Source organism: Schistocerca nitens, chromosome 3 (assembly GCF_023898315.1).
Source record: "Schistocerca nitens isolate TAMUIC-IGC-003100 chromosome 3, iqSchNite1.1, whole genome shotgun sequence".
Taxonomy (NCBI): domain Eukaryota; kingdom Metazoa; phylum Arthropoda; class Insecta; order Orthoptera; family Acrididae; genus Schistocerca; species Schistocerca nitens.
This window is the reverse complement of record NC_064616.1, coordinates 338,297,514-338,316,467: the sequence shown is the minus strand read 5'-3', so window position 1 is coordinate 338,316,467 and position 18,954 is coordinate 338,297,514.

The window sequence follows — 18,954 nt, the reverse complement described above, 5'->3', positions numbered from 1 at the left end:
TGTCATCTATCACGTCTAAGTCTAGTTTTATGTGATCGTTCTGCTTGAAACCGCTTAACAAGCACGCTTTTAGGGATTTAGCGGTGTTTTCAGTCATTGATCACCAATCATGTAATCATACAATAATGGATTTTTCCACCTCTCTACGTATAGCACATTACGTTTATTTAAGTTATTGATTAACTGCCAGTCCGTGCACCCTGCGTCGACTTGCTGCAGCATTTCGCTACAACCTTCGGTCGTTATGGCTTCCTCTCCTGCCTTCTATAAAGCAGCAGTAGCCTTGAACAGCACTGCCTCGTTTTCAATGTTTCCCACCATGTCAGTTATACAGTTAAACTTCACTCCGTTTATTTCGTGATCCGTTCAAAATATCGAAACTGGGGTTTCGGAATATGATAGTACGAAGAGTGGCACATAATTTTGTTAAATGTTCAACCCACTTAACTCTTGTATTAACCTACATATTCAAAAGGTCATAGATTCTCTTAAATGGAACTATGTATCTTATATAACGCCATTCGAAAGTTATGGTAAAGACTAAAGCAGTGACACAGCTCTTGCTACTGTTGGCGTTGAATCTTTTCGCAGTAGTATGTCAGAAATGACATAAAATTGCAAGCAACATCGCAAGAGATCGCTTTCTTTATCATAAATCTATGTGCAATGATGCTTCATGTTATTATCTTTACATACAGAAAAACATTATGTTCTCACTAATCTTCAGATCGTAAGCTACACCCTTAATTTTTATACATAAAATTAGTGAATTTACTCATGGCACTTTCGTTGCTTTAGTCTGCGACCGATGACCTCGTTGTTTGCTCCCCTCCCCCAAATCAACCAACCTTAGCCTGTAGTCACTTTCAGAAGTCAAATTAATCGTCAAATTAACTAATTTTGTACGATAATGACGGAAGCTGTATAAATGAATTAAAATTTGCGCCACAGACTTGACATTAACGCAGGTCTCCTTGCTTATAAGCCAGTAATGTTGACCATTGCACCACCATAGCAATATGGCAAACATTCCTGCACGGAATACGTCAGTCCAATGCCCTCCCCAACACTGAGCCCTGGTAATGATGACGATTTAGGGGGTAAAATAAGCTGAAGATATGAACTGAAGTTTGTGTTGGTGAGGTAAATGGACCTGGATAGTCCATGCAGCAATGCTAGTCATAGTGCTGCAGTGGTGTAGTGGTCAGCATAGCTGTCTAGTAGGCAAGCAGTCCTGGGGGTGGTGGTGGCACATTATCGTAGATAAAGATCAGACTTAAATGTTTCGAAGAAAATTTAACTATGATTTAGTACGATTGCATTCTGAATTTCTGGTGTGTCCATTGATCACCATAATAAAATAAAAACAGTGAATAGCTGGGGGAGTATGAATGAGAACAGTGGCGTATTTAAGTTTACAAAAATAATGACAAGTTTTTCTTCATCATGTTATAAATACAACTAGCTGCTAAACCACACAAAAAATTACAAACATAAATCAGGAAAGGAATGTTGCTTCGTTGGCAAAGAATTCATTGGGGTGGAAACTATACAATTTCTCCCCTGAATTTTTACAAAAAATGGCTCTGAGCACTATGGGACTCAACTGCTGTGGTCATAAGTCCCCTAGAACTTAGAACTACTTAAACCTAACTAACCTAAGGACAGCACACAACACCCAGCCATCACGAGGCAGAGAAAATCCCTGACCCCGTCGGGAATCGAACCCGGGAACCCGGACGTGGGAAGCGAGAACGCTACCGCACGAGAATTTTTACAACGCAATTAGATTTCGATAACATGAATCTACTGTGAGACCAAATGCAGTCAACTACGATCAGGTGCACCACAAACTATGGTTCACGGAGAACATTTAACAACCTTATGCCGGTGCAAAAATACTTTATCCTTTCACCTTGATTCAGGCGGCAGCAGAAAACGTCACGCTGTGGGCGGGGGATGGAGCGCGGCAGCAGCAGTGATGTTTTGACGCCTCCGCGAAAACTTGCATTTTCAATTTCTGAAAGAAGGCTGTTAATCTTCTCAGACAGTCACGCCTGTCAAATGCATGTTCTTTTCCGGTGGCTGAAAGAAACTGACGACTTCCTGGCGTCAGCGGAATTACACTATTGCCTCCACTAAACACGTGCACCAGCTGCTCTGATCGTATCATCCCAGATTCTAACATGACAATGCTTATAGTTTTACGAACATCCCGCCATTTGCACAAAATCTCAGATTACAGCAGTTGGTCTTAAATGACTTCCTCCACCCACTTTCTGCCATATGGCCGCTTTCACGACAGACTGTCACCTGGCCGAGGTGAAATGTTTTGTGAGCCGATGCCCTCCTGCTCTGACCCTAAGTGGGAAGAGTGGAGTGCCACAGCCGGAGTTCCCACTGCAGGTACACTTCGCAAAGTGCTGCTTCCCCAAATCACTCACACAGCCCACAGGCAGGTCGCTAGACACAACATTCATGGCTCCCAATCCATCTTTCTCCCTGTTCTCCATTGCCTCCAATACAGCCCGTGGGGTACAAGTTCTCTACCGGCTACACATGCAGTTATATGAACATTCTGCCCATAGATTCCTCATGTAAGAAAAGTCATAAACCACATGTACGCATACTGTGTAACACGGAGATCGTGACCTAAAATATGAATATTAATCTGAACAACAAACTAGTGAAACTGAGAGAGTGGCTTGCCACATTTCACTACCTCCCCGTTATAAAGTAATTTCTGCAGGGGGAGTGTCAGGCTTCAATAAAGAGGTTAGTCTGACACAGTGCAGAAACAGTTATGACACTCAAACTGGGTTTTTGAAATTAACATACTGGACCATGAGAGCTTAGCCCACAAAAAAAGAATAAATAAAGTAAAATAAAACCCTGTATTGTCCTCATTCAATCAGGGGTCATACACACATTTCCTGCTTCATACTTGCACAACTTTTGTGATTTGCTGGATGTCAGAATTGTTCTTGTGGAACCTCAGGTCTTTGAAATAGACCCTGACCGTAAATACAAGACTGAACAGTTAAAAGGTCATGCAGATATTTGACTAACCCATTCACACCGAAGCTGAGATCAGAGATGATTGGTCTCCCTAAAATTAATGCAATATCTTTGAGCACCGAGCATTCTCTGCATCAGAAATTTTGTTACACCTGCCCAAGCATTCACAATGACTCACTCTTCCATTTAGACAAGAATATTACAAATTCCATCCAAGCTTTCAGCAAAAGTAGTTCTTTTAGTACGACAGAGTAAATGGTGTTAACAAAAAATAAACAAAATGTAAATGACATGTGTAATATAGTGAGACATTGCACAAATGACAATGACAAAATAAATACATGAGTCAATTTCAATAGGTGGTTTGAATATTAGTGTATTTGTTGTGTGTGATCTTTTGTCAATGTTAGATTTTAAATGAGAGCGACCTTGTACTCCAGCACGCATCTAAAAATGGTGTTGTACCTTTAAATAATTACCTTTAACCTAATATAAAAAATAAAGCAACACACACAGAAATAAGAATTAAAAAACACAAACATTTTAAGTGTCCTACGGCTCCCATCTCAAGGATCTTTACGGAGTTCAGAAATCAACTTTAACATTAGACACACATATAAACACAGCACTACACTCAAGAGGTGTGTAATAGTTTGGATTCGACCAGTGTAGAGGATGAATTGGTGCTAAAAGAAGGGTTACACCTTTACGTAATATCATCAGTGGTAACAGTCACCATCCCCGAATTGCTCTTCGACAGTGGGATGCAAGAAAATGTTTAAAACATCAATGTAGGCCTGTGCTGTGATAGTGCCAAACAAAACAACAAGGGGTGCAAGCCCCCTACGTGAGAAACACGACCACACCATAACACCATCGCCTCCGAATTGTACTGTTGGCACTACACACTCTGGCAGATGGCGTTCACCGGGCATTCGCCATACCCACACCCTGCCCTCAGATCGCCACATTGTGTACCGTGATTTGTCACTCCACACTACGTTTTTCCACTGTTCAGTCGTTCAATGTTTACGCTCTTTACACCAAGCGAGGTGACACTCGGCATTTACCAGCGTGATGAGCGGCTTATGAGCAGCCGCACAACCATGAAATCCAAGTTTTCTCACCTCCCACCTAACTTTCATAGTACCTGCAATGGTTCCTTATGCACTTTGGAATCACGTTTCCACTTCACTATCACATCGGAAACACTGTACCTAGGGATGTTTAGGAGTGTGCAAATCTCGCGTACAGACATGTGACACAAGAGACACCCAATCACCTGACCACGTTCGAAGTCCGTCAGTTCCGCGGACCGCCCCATTCCCCTCTCTCACGATGTCTAATGACTACTGAGGTCACTGATATGGAGTACCTGGCAGTAGGTAGCAGCACAATGTACGTAATATGTAAGATGTTTGTTTTTGGGGGTGTCCAGGTACTTTTGATCACAGTGTATGTAGCACTACCCCCTACTCGTGCATGGCAGAGGTCTCATGAGACCTGTGGCCGCCATACGCTTTAATTTCGTTGGAACCATAGGGTACTGTAGCCCCTGCATTGTGACTTGTGTGTTTCGATCTCTGACATGCCTTACACACCGCCAGTACTCTCCTTATCCTCCTCAACCATATCTTTAAAATAGCACAGCGTGCGTAGCTTCAAATAGCACACTCTCGCACCAAAGTGCGCGTGACACATGCGTGTGTGCCATATAACGTCATTTATGCGTTCATCAGGGATGCAGACGCACCACAATCTTTGTTTCTGCGCGGTCCTTTTCTCTCGCATCAAGACAGAACTGGGTCTTTCTCCTGTTCTCTCCCGATGTCTTTCAAGTGTGCCGTCATATAATTTTCAAACACTACATTCTTTTATATAATATAGACTGAAGTGCTCCTCCTGCAGTGTATTCACACTATTTTTCTCCAATCCTATAGGTGATTCAGCAATGATGTTCTCTTCCCCAGGTATGTGATCTGTGCCGTGTGTTCTATCTCTTTCGATTCGCTTTGCGGTGCGCGGGTTGGTGCGCCCTCTGGGATTCCGTGCGGGGAGCCGAAAGAGAGTCTCGTGCAGTGAGAGAGAGAGAGAGAGACAAGCGGGCCTGGGCGGAGCGACGCCGGAAGATCGCGGAAGTCGCGTCGGCAAGTGGTGTGAGTGTGGCAGTTGCATTGCGGCCGGCCGAGCAGCGGAACTGGAGGTGCTGCAGTGACTCGCTGTCGTTCGTTCTGTTTACGAGTTCAACCTTCCTCACGCTGCAGCTACGGGCTGGTGTTAAATGGTTCAAATGGCTCTGAGCACTATGGGACTCAACTGCTGAGGTCATTAGTCCCCTAGAACTTAGAACTAGTTAAACCTAACTAACCTAAGGACATCACAAACATCCATGCCCGAGGCAGGATTCGAACCTGCGACCGTAGCGGTCTTGCGGTTCCAGGCTGCAGCGCCTTTAACCGCACGGCCACTTCGGCCGGCTGAGGCTGGTGTTATTCAGGCCATTACCTTATTAGCGGCATTTGGATTAATACTGTTAAAGGTGAGCTGTTAGTTTGGTGCATCTTCATCTGGTGGACTTACACCGAGACGTCTTACCGTCGTATTCTGGCTTGCGCTGCTGAGCAGTGAGTGTTCCCACGTCGCGTGTCGAAATACTGACTTGTGCCCTGGTTGATTTACGTATGAATTGGAGTGCCCATGTGGGCGTGTTTGCTTAAATTGTTGAAGTGTTTCACAATACCCTTACTTGAGTGTCTTTAAATTGCATTTCAGTTCGTTACTGAACTTATGTCAGTTAAGGGACGCCCAAATTGTCACGCTAGTCAAGTAAAGTTTAAGTCTACTCTGACACCACTGTTTACGTGTTGGCCTACGACTATTGATGGATTTCTGTGGTAAAATTCAAATGGAGGCACTGTCTTGTTAACTTGTCTGAACTGAATGTGCGTGCCTTGTAAAACAGTTCATTACTGATTCAGAGTAGTTTAATCAGTGGTAGGTCACTCGTTATTCTGGACCAGACTGTACTTGGCATTAATTGCATTTTCTTGGTAAATCGGTGTGCTACGTAAGATTATAACGCAAGCGCCATTGTGGGTAATATTTACCAATTAACTATATGAATTGGTTCTGTGAATCATTGTGGCACATAAGGTCACGTAAGACAGTGCTGTAGTGGGCAGATTTTGCTATGCGTCTGTGATAATTATTTCCTGTAAGCCATTGTGCCCATTAGGTTATGTAAGGCTTAAATACAGCGAGCAGTTTGGTAATTTTCTGTGTTTCGTAATAACATTTTACAAGCATTACAATTTTGCGAAAGGTTTAAATCTCATATTTGCAGATTGTTTGATGTTAGATAACTTGTTGATGATTCCAGTTAAATCAGCTGATGTACATTTAAATTGAGCAAGTTGTATGTCAATATGTTGTTACCAGTACCTAGCATGACTTTACATGCGTAATAAATTAAAATTCATATTCTATCCTCAATTTGTTGTTCAGCCTTCCACTCCAGCAGCCCCTGTATCCTGCTCCCAACCATATTATGATTGTAAAATGACATTCTCGTAATGCGAGAACTCATCTTGTCAGTCTTTTAGTGCAGAGTTTCGCTGTGAGAAAAAACACTGTCTTGTGGTCGGTGTATACTCTCGTTTTTCGACTATACAAGAAGAATCTGAATTTCTCGTATCCCCAACCGACCTCCAATGCTTCCAGCTGGGTGACTGAGTAATTTTTTCGCATTTTTTCAGGACACTGCTTCCGAAAGGTATTGTTTTGTTTGCCATGTTACGACCTTCTTTGTTCCTCTAGAAGATCATAACGCCCAGAGCAGAATAGCTTTCCGTGACCATACATAACTCCTCCTCTACATTGGGGTGAGACGGGATTGAGGCATTAACGAGCACGTTTTTAAGTGCTTGAAACTCATCCTCAGACGCGTCGTCCCCTACCCACAAAAACTTCTTTCGAGTGAGTTGGCAAAGCTGTGGTGTTCAAAAATGGCTCTGAGCACTATGGGACTTAACATCTGAGGTCATCAGTCCCCTAGAACTTACAACTACTTAAACCTAACTAACCGAAGGACATCACACACATCCATGCCCGAGGCAGGATTCGAACCTGCGACCGTAGCAGTCGCGCGGTTCCGGACTGAAGCGCCTAGAACCGCTCGGCCAACGCGGTCGGCGCTGTGGTGTTGCGAACTGTTTATATGTATAAACCTCTTGTAGAAATTGACAATTCCAAGGAACCCACGTTGTTGATTTTTTGTTGTTAGGGTAGGAAATTTCGCTATCGCTTCCATTTTTTTTCTGGATCTGGAGATATTCTCTCTGCTGTAATGATGTGGTCTAGGAATTTCACTTTGGACGTCCCGATACGTGATTTGGTAATATTTGCTGTGACACCACACTCTCGGAAGTACGGAGGATTTCCCTGAACCTCTTGTTGTGTTGCCTCCACGTCGGCTCCACTGTCAGTAGATCATCCACATAGTTGGTGATCCTTTACTTAATAGAATCACCAAGGATTCTGTCTAGTCCCCTAATGAAAAAAGCCAAAGAGACAATCAGACCAAATGGTAACTGTTTCAATTGATGGCATTTACCGAAAACAAGAAATACCATGTTTTTCCGGCAGTCTGGTCAGAGGATTATTTGCCTGAAGCTTTATCTTAAATCGATCTTGGAGAAAACAGTGACTCCATGGAAAATTCGTAGCAGCTCTTCTAGCCTCTCCTGTCGGTCCATTTCAGGTTCAGTTATCATGTTGATTTGGCGCGAATCTAGCATCAAGCGAATCATGCCGTCTTGTTTCTCAACCACAGTGATTGGATTATTGTATGTGGAGGTCGCAAGTTCGATAATATCATCCAGCATTTTCTTAATCTCCAAGCAGACTTTATCACGGTATGCCAGTTGTATCATGTATGGAGGCATAAAAAATTTATGGTAGTCCCGTATCTGGAACGCATATTCGAAATTTCTAATTGCACCTGTCTTTGGCGAGAATACATCGGCGTTCTCTCGTAACAGACTCTCCAAACCCTCCTTGTCGCGCATTGGGATATTGTCTAGTTGCTCAACATGCAATCTATTCCCTTGTGCACCTCTTGCTTCATTTGTGTGTCTCTTGTACTGTCGGTCTACTTCCGTATTGACGAGGGTGTCCTACGGCTCCTTCCCCATTGGTAGTGTAGCTCAGATTTCAACTCTCTATTGGGATCTGTGCTCGTATTGCGCGATCTAAAAATGACAATCTGACCATGCCCTCTTTCTGCAGAATTTGTTCACCTCATCCTATGTCCAGAACGGCCTGCTGTTCACTTAAGAAGTGCATTCCAAACACTGTGTGGTTAGACAGAGCGGGGACTACCAGGAAGTTTGTCTGTAGCATATGCCCTTGGCCGTTAACAACCAGTCGAGTTTGAAACAGCGCCTCAGTGTGCTTCCCCGTCAAGACATCTTTTATTCTTGGCTTAGTGATTTTGAGCGCAGGTCATGGGTGCTTTTCAATGCATCTATTGTATGTACTCTCTGATATGGCCGTAATGTGGCTTCCACTGGCGATAATTCCCGTCAGCACGACGTCACCTACGGTTACATGAATGATGTGGTGTAAATCCTGTCTGCTAATCACCTCTTTCTTCTCAAGCAACAATTCTCCTATGTCCTTATACGAAAATAAGTTAATGTTGTCCGTACGGACATCATGTGCGGCTTTGTTTTGGCCTGAGGCCGCAGTGGCCGCCAGTCAGATCCTACGCGGATTCCTGCTGCGGTTTCTGTTTCAAGGGTTAGGTGGTCTGATTTCCGCTACGTTGTTCTGGTGATCACGTTGCGGACTTGGCCTATGACTCCTTCCATTAGTACTTGTTTGCCCTGAGTTCCACAGCGGCTGCAAGAAGTGAGTGGAATTTTGCAAATGGTTCAAATGGCTCTGAGCACTATGGGACTAAACATCTGTGGTCATCAGTCCCCTAGAACTTAGAACTACTTAAACCTAACTAACCTAAGGACATCACACACATCCATGCCCGAGGCAGGATTCGAACCTGCGACCATAGCAGTCGCGCGGTTCCGGACTGAGCGCCTAGAACCGCTCGGCCACAGCGGCCGGCCGGAATTTTGCATTTCCCTCCTGTTACTATTTCTGTGTTCGTGAAAGTTACCGCCATACGTCCCCCGTCTGCTTCAACATCTACATCTACATCTTCATCTACATACATACTCCGCAATCCACCATACGGTGCGTGGTGGAGGGTACCTCATACCACAACTAGCATCTTCTCTCCCTGTTCCACTCCCAAACAGAACGAGGGAAAAATGACTGCCTATATGCCTCTATACGAGCCCTAATCTCTCTTATCTTATCTTTGTGGTCTTTCCCCGAAATATAAGTTGGCGGCAGTAAAATTGTACTGCAGCAGCCTCAAATGTTCGTTCTCTAAATTTCCTCAGTAGCGATTCACGAAAAGAACGCCTCCTTTCCTCTAGAGACTCCCACCCGAGTTCCTGAAGCATTTCCGTGACACTCGCGTGATGATCAAACCTACCAGTAACAAATCTAGCAGCCCGACTCTGAATTGCTTCTATTTGATCCCTCAATCCGACCTGATAGGGATCCCAAATGCTCGAGCAGTACTTCTATAGTTCCACTGAGGCTCATTACAAAATCTTTAGCTTTGATACTGATTTCTTGTTGCCTTGTTTCTGTTTGTATTTTGCCCATCATTACTGCCTCAAGATGAACCTTGCGAGTTTCTTTCATTATGTCTCATTCGGACACTCGTGTTTTGTGCTTACTTAACAAAGTCTGACTCTCGTAGAACACTCTTGAATGACTATGCTGTGTCATTACATTTGCCAATGAACAGTTCCTGGTACTTCAATGGCAATTTCACGTAGCTGTGTCGCGTTATCTCTTTATCACTATATGGTTGGTCCAGGTAACGGTTCTTGTTGACAAGGACCTTGAAAAACTTTACCGGACTGCGGCATCCCGATGCTTCGTAATCCTTCCCTAACATAATCTCCTGTTTAAATCCTCCTTGAGTGTCCTATGACCAGTAGGTATTTACGACAGTCTCCCTCAACTCGCCGTAACTGCGACAGTTTGCTGCAACGCTACACATGTGCTCTGCTGTTGAACCTTCCAGATATCCACAGACAAATTCCACTGTGTATAACATTGGCCATGACTTGGGTAGTACGCTACCATACTGAGCAGTCCATGACTTTGGGTGTACTCAATTGTGGTTCTCTTTGCAAACCTGAAAATTTTGAATTGAGAGAAAATGTTTATAAGTCAAGATATTCGTAATTTTGTACCCCTGGACTTTCTTTAAACTCTGGCACACGTGCGCCCGTGATTTCATGGCCGACCGATCCCTGTATACTGTTGTACTCTCGTCTCGTGTAATCAGAGACATGTAGTAATGTTTCTGTACGTCTGAGGCTCGCACAATTGTGTTCCGCCTCAGTAACTTGCATACTATGCGTCATTCACAGCGCGCTCTCGTCCGAGCGTCGTACCCCGTTAGGGAGCGCTCCAGCCGTATATCGGCCTCAGCCGTGGATGACGTGGCTCCAGACTGGGTTTCACTGTTTTGTCTTTGACATTCCTGGTGACCAACGAGCTCACGGAAACAAGCTGTTGCTTCTGGTTGAATTTCTATTCGAGGGACCCGTCCGCACAATTGCCTGATCTCATCCGCCAGCTCATTCTGTTGGATAGTGAGACGTGTTTGCTCGTCTTTCATTTCTAACATTTCTTCCTGTGTCTTTTCAGCTACTCTCTGTCCCTGTTTTTAACAGCAGAAATAGTCTTCCTGGTGCGCTCACTTCGACATTGCCAGCGCTGACTGCTCTCGGGCAATCTGGGCATTTCTCCGCGTGTCTCGTGCTACTGATCTGGCTGTCCTTGCCTCACGTCTGGAATCCACCACTACTTCTCGCGTCTCATCTGCCGTTTTCCTAATGTCTTCAATCTCTGCTTTTACACCCTTAATTTCATTACTAACCTAATTTATGTTTTTGACAAAGTCATCATCCCTCCTTTGAATTTCCTTAATTTGTTTCATTACTTCGTTCTGTCTCTTTTCCTCTTCGTCGCGAAGCTTCGGAATTTCCCTACTATCATTGACGAGCGTCTCCTGTCTCTGGTCTTCTTCCTACCGTCTCTTTTCTTTCCCTTTCCTGTCGTCTCTTCTCTACCTCTTGCTTAAATTGAACGATCGATTCTAATTGTGCACTTCCAGTAACGTCCCCAGGACTAGACGCTCGCGACTCAACTGCTCTATGGTGCAATGCCTGCGAAATCGGCCTTTTACTTTCATGACTGTACCTCTTTCCGTACACAGACAACCTACGTGACCTGCCATCTCGGCATCGTTTTCATTTTCATTTCCTGAGTGAATTGAACCCTCATCATCGGAATATTCTGCATTTGACATTTGTGCCCCGTTTGCAGAATGATTTAAAAGGGCTTCTTTCGCCGTCCTATCTTGTTTTGCAACAATCACTGGCTCGTATTCCATTTCGGACGACAATAGTGCGCAGCCTTTCTCATTACAAAAATGGCTCTGAGCACTATGGGACTTAACATGTGAGGTCATCAGTCCCCTAGAACTTAGAACTACTTAAACCTAACTAAACTAAGGACAACACACACATCCATGCCCGAGGCAGGATTCGAACCTGCGACTGTAGCGGTCGCGCGGTCCCAGACTGAAGCGCCTAGAACCGCTTGGCCACACCGGCCGGCTTTCTCATTACACACAACAGCTTTGCTTCTCGTAATCATTCAGATGAATTACTACGTCCGCAAGCTTTCGCCTCAATTGCATCACGCGCCACAACTCTACTCTGACCATTTTTTTCAAATAATGCACATATTTCTGCCTAAGCCCATGAAACAAAACCTACTCTAACAAGTCGTACACATCCCCATAAACAAATCTGCTCCACAAAAGCTTGCACAATGCTGTTACCAACGACGCAACATCGGACAAGAAGTGAAGCAGAAATCACAGAGAAGTCACAATGGAAAAAAATTACACAGACAATACATACACTGAAATGAAATGACTACAGCACACTACAAATTACTGAAGCACAAAGTATAGCGCCAAAACCGAGTCTAAATGTTCTCAGTGCAACATAGTCTCACTTCCAAAAATAAGAAAAACACGCACCTTTTCCGCATGATAATGCACTAACTACCTCACAAAAGCGCCATGTATCGATATCCTGGCCAATGGCCGCCAGTTGCAAAAGGTCTAAGTGATACTAAATGTTATTATCTTTACAGATAGAAAAATATTATCTTCTCAACAATCTTCAAATTGTGAGTTACACCCTTAATTTTTATATATGAAATTAGTGAATTTACTCATGGCACGCTTGTTGCCTTAATCTGTCACTTTCAGAACTCAAATTAATCACCAAATCAACTAACTTAGTACTATTGCATTCTGAATTGCTGGTGTATCCGTGTATCACCACAATAAAATAAGAACAGTAAAACGAGGGGGAGTATGAATTAGAACAGTGGCATATTTAAGTTCACAAAAATAATGACAAGTTTTTATTCATCATATTATAAATGCAATCGAGCTGCTAAACCATACAAAAAAATCACAAACATAAATCAGGAAAAGAATGTTGCTTCATTGGCAAAGCAATCATTGGGGTGGAAACTATACGATTTCTCCACTGAATTAATCCTTTTTACAACACAATCATATTTAGTTTACATGGAGCTATTGTGAAGCCAATATGTATTCAAATGAAATCAACTACGATCAGGTACACAACAAACTATGGTTCACGGAGAAAAAGCAGCTGTGCATATCTTTAACAACCCTATGCCGGTGCAGCAATACTTAAATATTTCACCTTGATTCAGACGGCAGCAGAAAACGGCTCAGACGGCAGCAGAAAACGGCACGCTGTGGACGAGAGGTGGAGCGCGGCGGCAGCTGTAATGTTCTGACCCGTCCACGAAAATTTTCAAGCTACGCAGACTGGCGTTCTATCAGAAAGCGGTAAACTTCCCTATCAGAGCTCTGCAATTCCGGCAGATTTCGGTGTGAAGTGCACCCGTTCGTTAGTCTGGCCTACCAATTTGACTCACAGCCATGACGGTGCGTGCTGGCATTGTCAAACGTCAGACGGCCGACTCAGGACGAGTAAGTTCACGCTCATGACACGCAATATATATCCGAGATGATACGCAGTTCCATTGTCGGTACTGTTGGAAACTGACACTAGCTCTTAGTCCACCACAAATTGCATGCCACAAATCTCACCCACCAGGGAAAGATCTGAAGTCCTCGAGCAGGGGAGGACCACAAGACGAAGTAAGCAAGGATTTACTATCACTTTCCAGCAAGCCTTGTACAGTAGCCAAATTAGCAGAAAAAACCGCAGACCAATCGAACTATCCTCCACTCACTGAATCTCCGCTCTTGACTGTTCTGCTGGCCTGGTAGCCAATTCAGACACAGCACTGTGGTTCCCATGTTGGGAGAGTCCCCTCTGACTTGCATGTCCTTAGGGGAGCCCATTAGCGACTCAAAATCTCTCTTGTCTTAAGAAAGAATACTTTAGATTAGGGAGGCGTCACTCTCATCGTAAGCATGGCCATGTTTTGGCAAAAACCGTCTATCCAGATGGGACCACAGTCCCTCGTTTACAAAGGAATCTAACCTTTTCAGGCCGAACATTTTCAATTTCTGAAAGAAGGCTGTTAATATTCCCAGACATTTCTACCTGATAAATACACACATCAACAAAAATTTTGCATCTCCTCGGTTCCGAAAGTTCCGGAACGATTGGAATAGAGATCAACATAAACATCATTTCCGCCCTTTTTATTGCTCTTAAAAACCACACACTGCATTTGTACCACCATACAGCGAGACCTTCACAGGTGGTGGTCCAGATTGCCGTACAAACCGGTACCTCTACTAACCAGTAGCACGTCCTCTTGCATTGATGCATGCCTGTATTCGTCGCCGCGTACTATCCACAAGTCATCAAGGCACTGTTGGCCCAGATTGTCCCATTCCCCAACAGCAAATCGGCGTAGGTCCCTCAGAGTGGTTGGTGGGTCACGTCATCCATAAACAGCCCTTTTCAATCTATGCCAAGCATGTCCGATAGGTTTCATGTCAGCACAAGATGCTGGCCCCTCTATTCGAGCGATGCCATTATCCTGAAGGAAGTCATTCACAAGTTGTGCACGATGGGAGCGCGATTTGTCGTCCATGAAGACGAATGCCTCGCCAACATGCTGCCGATATGGTTGCACTATCAGTAGGAGGATGGCATTCACATATCGTACAGCTGTTACGGCACCTTCGCCGACTGGTGTGGCCGAGTGGTTCTAGGCGCTTCAGTCTGCAACCACGCGTCCGCTATGGTCGCAGGTTCGAATTCTGCCTCGGATATGGATGTGTGTGATATCCTTAGGATAGTTAGGTTTAAGTAGTTCTAAGTTCTGGGGGACTAACGACCTCAGATGTTAAGTCCCATAGTGCTCAGAGCCATTTGAACCATTTTTTGAACGGCACCTCCCATGACCACCAGTGGTGTATGTCGGCCCCCATAATGCCATCCCAAAACAGCAGGGAACCTCCACCTTGCTGCACTCGCTGGACAGTGCGTCTAAGGAGTTCAGCCTCGCCGGGGAGCTTCCAAACACGTCTCTGACGATTGAATGGTTGAAGGCGACGCTCATCGGTGAAGACAACATGATGCCAATCCTGAGCGGTCCATTCGGCATGTTGTTGGGCCATCTGTCCACGGTGCATGGTGTTGTGGTTGCAAAGATGGACCTCACCATGGACAACGGGAGTGAAGTTACGCATCATGCAGCCTATTGCGCACAGTTTGACCCGTAACACGATGTCCTATGGCTGCACGAAATGCAATATTCAACATGGTGGCGTTGGTGTCAGGGTTCCTCCGAGCCTTAATCTGTATGTAGCCGTCATCCCCTGCAGTAGTAGCCCTTGGGCGGCCTGAGCGAGGCATGTCATCGACAGTTCCTGTCTCTCTGTATCTCCTCCATGTCCCCTCCCCCCACACCCCCCTCTCCCTCACTGCTAGAGGTACACTTTCATGTCTGAGTTATTGGAATAGGCCCTATCACTACTATCAGTTGATAGACTACTTAATTAAATTGATCAATCAATTAACCTCCACCTCCCCTCTCGTAAAGCCCTTTCCCCTCCCACCCCTTACCCCCAACCGGAAAATGGCGGGAAAAAGACTCAGTTGATCGGTCATTTGGAAGAAAATCGCTTGCTGTGTATGGAACATTGTTTTAGAGGATACAATGTATGAAAAAGGGTAAAATGTTTATTTAGAAAAAATTCTGTTTGCGGGGGCTAGAATTCTCTTGCTCATGATTCTACGATGTTTGGAAACATCAAGGTCTTGAAAGAAGCAATTACATGGGGCAAACATGTTGCATAACCTAATGTTCGACACTGTACTCTGGGTGTCTTAACCTAATGGTTCAAATGGCTCTGAGCACTATGGGACTTAACCTTTAAGGTCATCAGTCCCCTAGAACTTAGAACTACTAAAACCTAACTAACCTAAGGATATCACACACATCTATGCCCTAGGCAGGATTCGAACCTGCGACCGTAGCGGTCGCGCGCTTCCAGACTGATGCGCCTAGAACCGCTTGGCCACCCCGGCCGGCGTCTTAACCTAATGTTTGGCCCTTTGTCGGCACTTAACCTACAGTTCTGTTAAGTGGCTTTCCATGTCACCGCACTTAATCTATTGTACTGCCTTTGATACAAAATTAAGTAATAAGTTATATCCTCCCACCATTTTCTGGTACACTTTTCGAATTTCACATGCTTTTGAACACCATTTCTGGTGCATTCTTCTTTGTCACCTACACCCTTAAACTATTGTACTGTATTTTACATAAAAAATTATTCAAATTAACTTAGTGTTCTACACTTAACCAGCTGTTCTGCTCCATGTCACCAACTCACACACAGTCTCCCCTTAACTATTGTACCATCAACAATACGTTGATACAAAAAATTCATGCAAATTAATTAAATCTATATTCTTCACATGTATTGGATAGTTTTTTTTTAATTCACAGCATCCTATTTGTCTTAGACTGTTATTCGTCTGTATGGGGGGGGGGGGGGGTGGGCTCTCCAGTTGGGTCTGATTCAATCAAGAGACTGAGAAGGTCCAAAGAAGAATGGCAAGATTCGTGACTGTACATTTAACCATCGTGGGAGCGTTACAAATCTCACTGAATGTTTGAAGTGGGACATACCTGCAGATAGACGATGCGCTAAACGGAAGGGGTTGCTCACTAAATTCCAAAATCCTATCTTCGCCGGTGATGTAGAGCATATACTATTACCACCAACTTTCATATCCCGCAATGATCACCATTCATAGATAAGGGAAATTGGACCTCGTACTGAGGAGTTCAGACAGTCGTTTTTCCCTCGCGCGAACCGCGAGTGGAACAGAAGGAGGGAAATATAGCTTTGGTGTGAATAGTGCCCTCCACCACACACCGCTTGGTGGATAGCAGAGTATATATGTAGATGTAGATTGAATATAGTTTAAACAAAAGATCGCTAATAATAAAAAACACATCCCGCCACTCGACGCCCGACGCTGATGCAGGAGTCTGGGTGCACTAGCGCCCCCAGGAGCTCCGTTTCCACGACAGGAAGGCAAGCGCTTGGAAATCCAACAGGGTCGCGGTACCCTCCTGCCGGGTTGTCGATCCTGGTGAATGAAATTCGCTTCTCAAAGGCGTCGGCAGTCACCGAGTACTGCAGCTGCGGTATGATATCACTGAACTGATATCCTTCACTAAAAGGACGGAGGGGTGAACTGGCACTAGCCACAGGATCTTCTCTATTGCTAATACCACTATAACTAGAACTACTCGATGAAGCTGTCATGGTGGATAGGGATGTGTGCTGTATCTCACGGTTCTAGGCGATTCAGTCTGCAACTGCGCGACCGCTACGGTCGCAGGTTCGAATCTTGCCTCGGGCATGGATGTGTGTGATGTCCTCAGGTTAGTTAGGTTGAGGTAGTTCTAAGTTCTAGGGGACTGATGACCTCAGTTGTTAAGTCCCATAGTGCTCAGTGCCATTTCAACCATTTGTATCTCAAGTGACGGCGCAGGAGGAGACGCTGTTGAGTCGAGCCGCTGCGAGAGGGCGGCTTATACACGACAGAGCAATGCTGTGGCAGCCGAGGCGGCCGGGGCAGAGTGGGGGCCCGGAGCGGCGGCAGCGGCGGCGGCGGGGGCGGCGGGGGCGGCGGCGGCGGCGGCGGAGGCGGCGGCGGCAGCTTCCTGCGCGGTGACTAGCGTCGCTCTTGCCGGCGAAGCGCACCTCACAGGACCTCCTTTAGATATAATAGTCTTCACAGCCCCGGGTACCCGAGCCACGGCGTATTGCAGGAACTGTTCCCCTGACTCGACCGCTGTAGAATAATGAAAAAAAATAATTAAATACAACGTTCTAGACATCACCTGCTGTCACTGCTACTGCAAGGAGAGAAAGGATGCTGATTATTTGTAAGCGGAGTTAGTATATATATTACCTGTTTCGCTCTGGCTCCTTGACATCTCCCTCGTCTCCTCACGACGATGAAGGTCACTCTCCATCTCATCCATCCAATGCGGCATTTCGTCCTCGCCTTTATTGGGGAGGGTCCATCGATTCATACCCCATTTATCATCTGAAACATAATGATCTAATACTAACAAAATATACACACATAGAAACTATGGAAAACAAAATATTTACATATATTTTTTTTAGAATACACACACATGAGATCTGCTATGGCTCGTGCATATCTCCAGCACATACCCCCTCCTGTCCTCCTTCTGCGTGTGGCAGGAAATCATCCAGAACAACAAAGAATATACACAATATTAAGTATACGATGCATTTTAATTACGTGTACACAGTACTATACGAAATTCCTAGTTAAAAGAAAAGCGGAACTTTTTATCGTTTTTGTCCTCAAAATAATGTACAACAACAACACCATCTACAATATATTAAGCAAACGATGAATTTTTTTAGAAAGAAAATAGGCATATACTGCAGGAATATGAAATTATTAATGAAAAGGTAATATTTATCGATTTTGGTCCCTCTAAATCACCTACAACAACCTCAGATTCATTGGTCACAATACCTTACATATACAATGAAAGACATATATACTGCTTACGATGATATTGCTACTGCTGCATTTCATGTCACTGATTCTGTTGCTGGTGCAGCTGATGGCACTGCTGTTGCTGCTGCTGCGCTGCTGCAGCTGCAGCCACTGTTGTTGTTGTTGCTGTTGTTGCTGCTATTGCAGCTGCAACCAGTGTTGTTGCTGCCACTGCTGCTGCTGTTGCCTCTCATCTTCATCAATTACCCGCTGGATATATCCTGAAGCAATAAGACGTGTATTCAATACAAAATCATCTACGGACTCGCTGGTCACACCAGTAGTGAAAAGAAGGTATATATACTTACAATGTTGCCGATGCTGCTGCTGCTACTGCTCATGGATCTGCTGGTGCCACTGTGTTTGCTGTTGCACGACAGGGCTCGCACCATCCACGCTTTGGTGTTGGTGGATATGGGCTGAAACAATAAGATGAAGAAATGGATTAAACACAATGACCTTCCTAGTGGGAGAGAAAAGTTATAGTTTCCGATCTGAATCTTTACTTACCAACTAATTACCTATCATGCTCTAACGGTCTCTGCCGTTTGCCAGCACTGGCACTACCGACAGTGCTTGATCACGCTGGTGAACTTTTTTTTTTTTTTTTTTACCTAAACTGGTAACACGTACACAAGAAAGTAGCGAACTGACGCGCACGAGCGAGAACAATACAATCGAC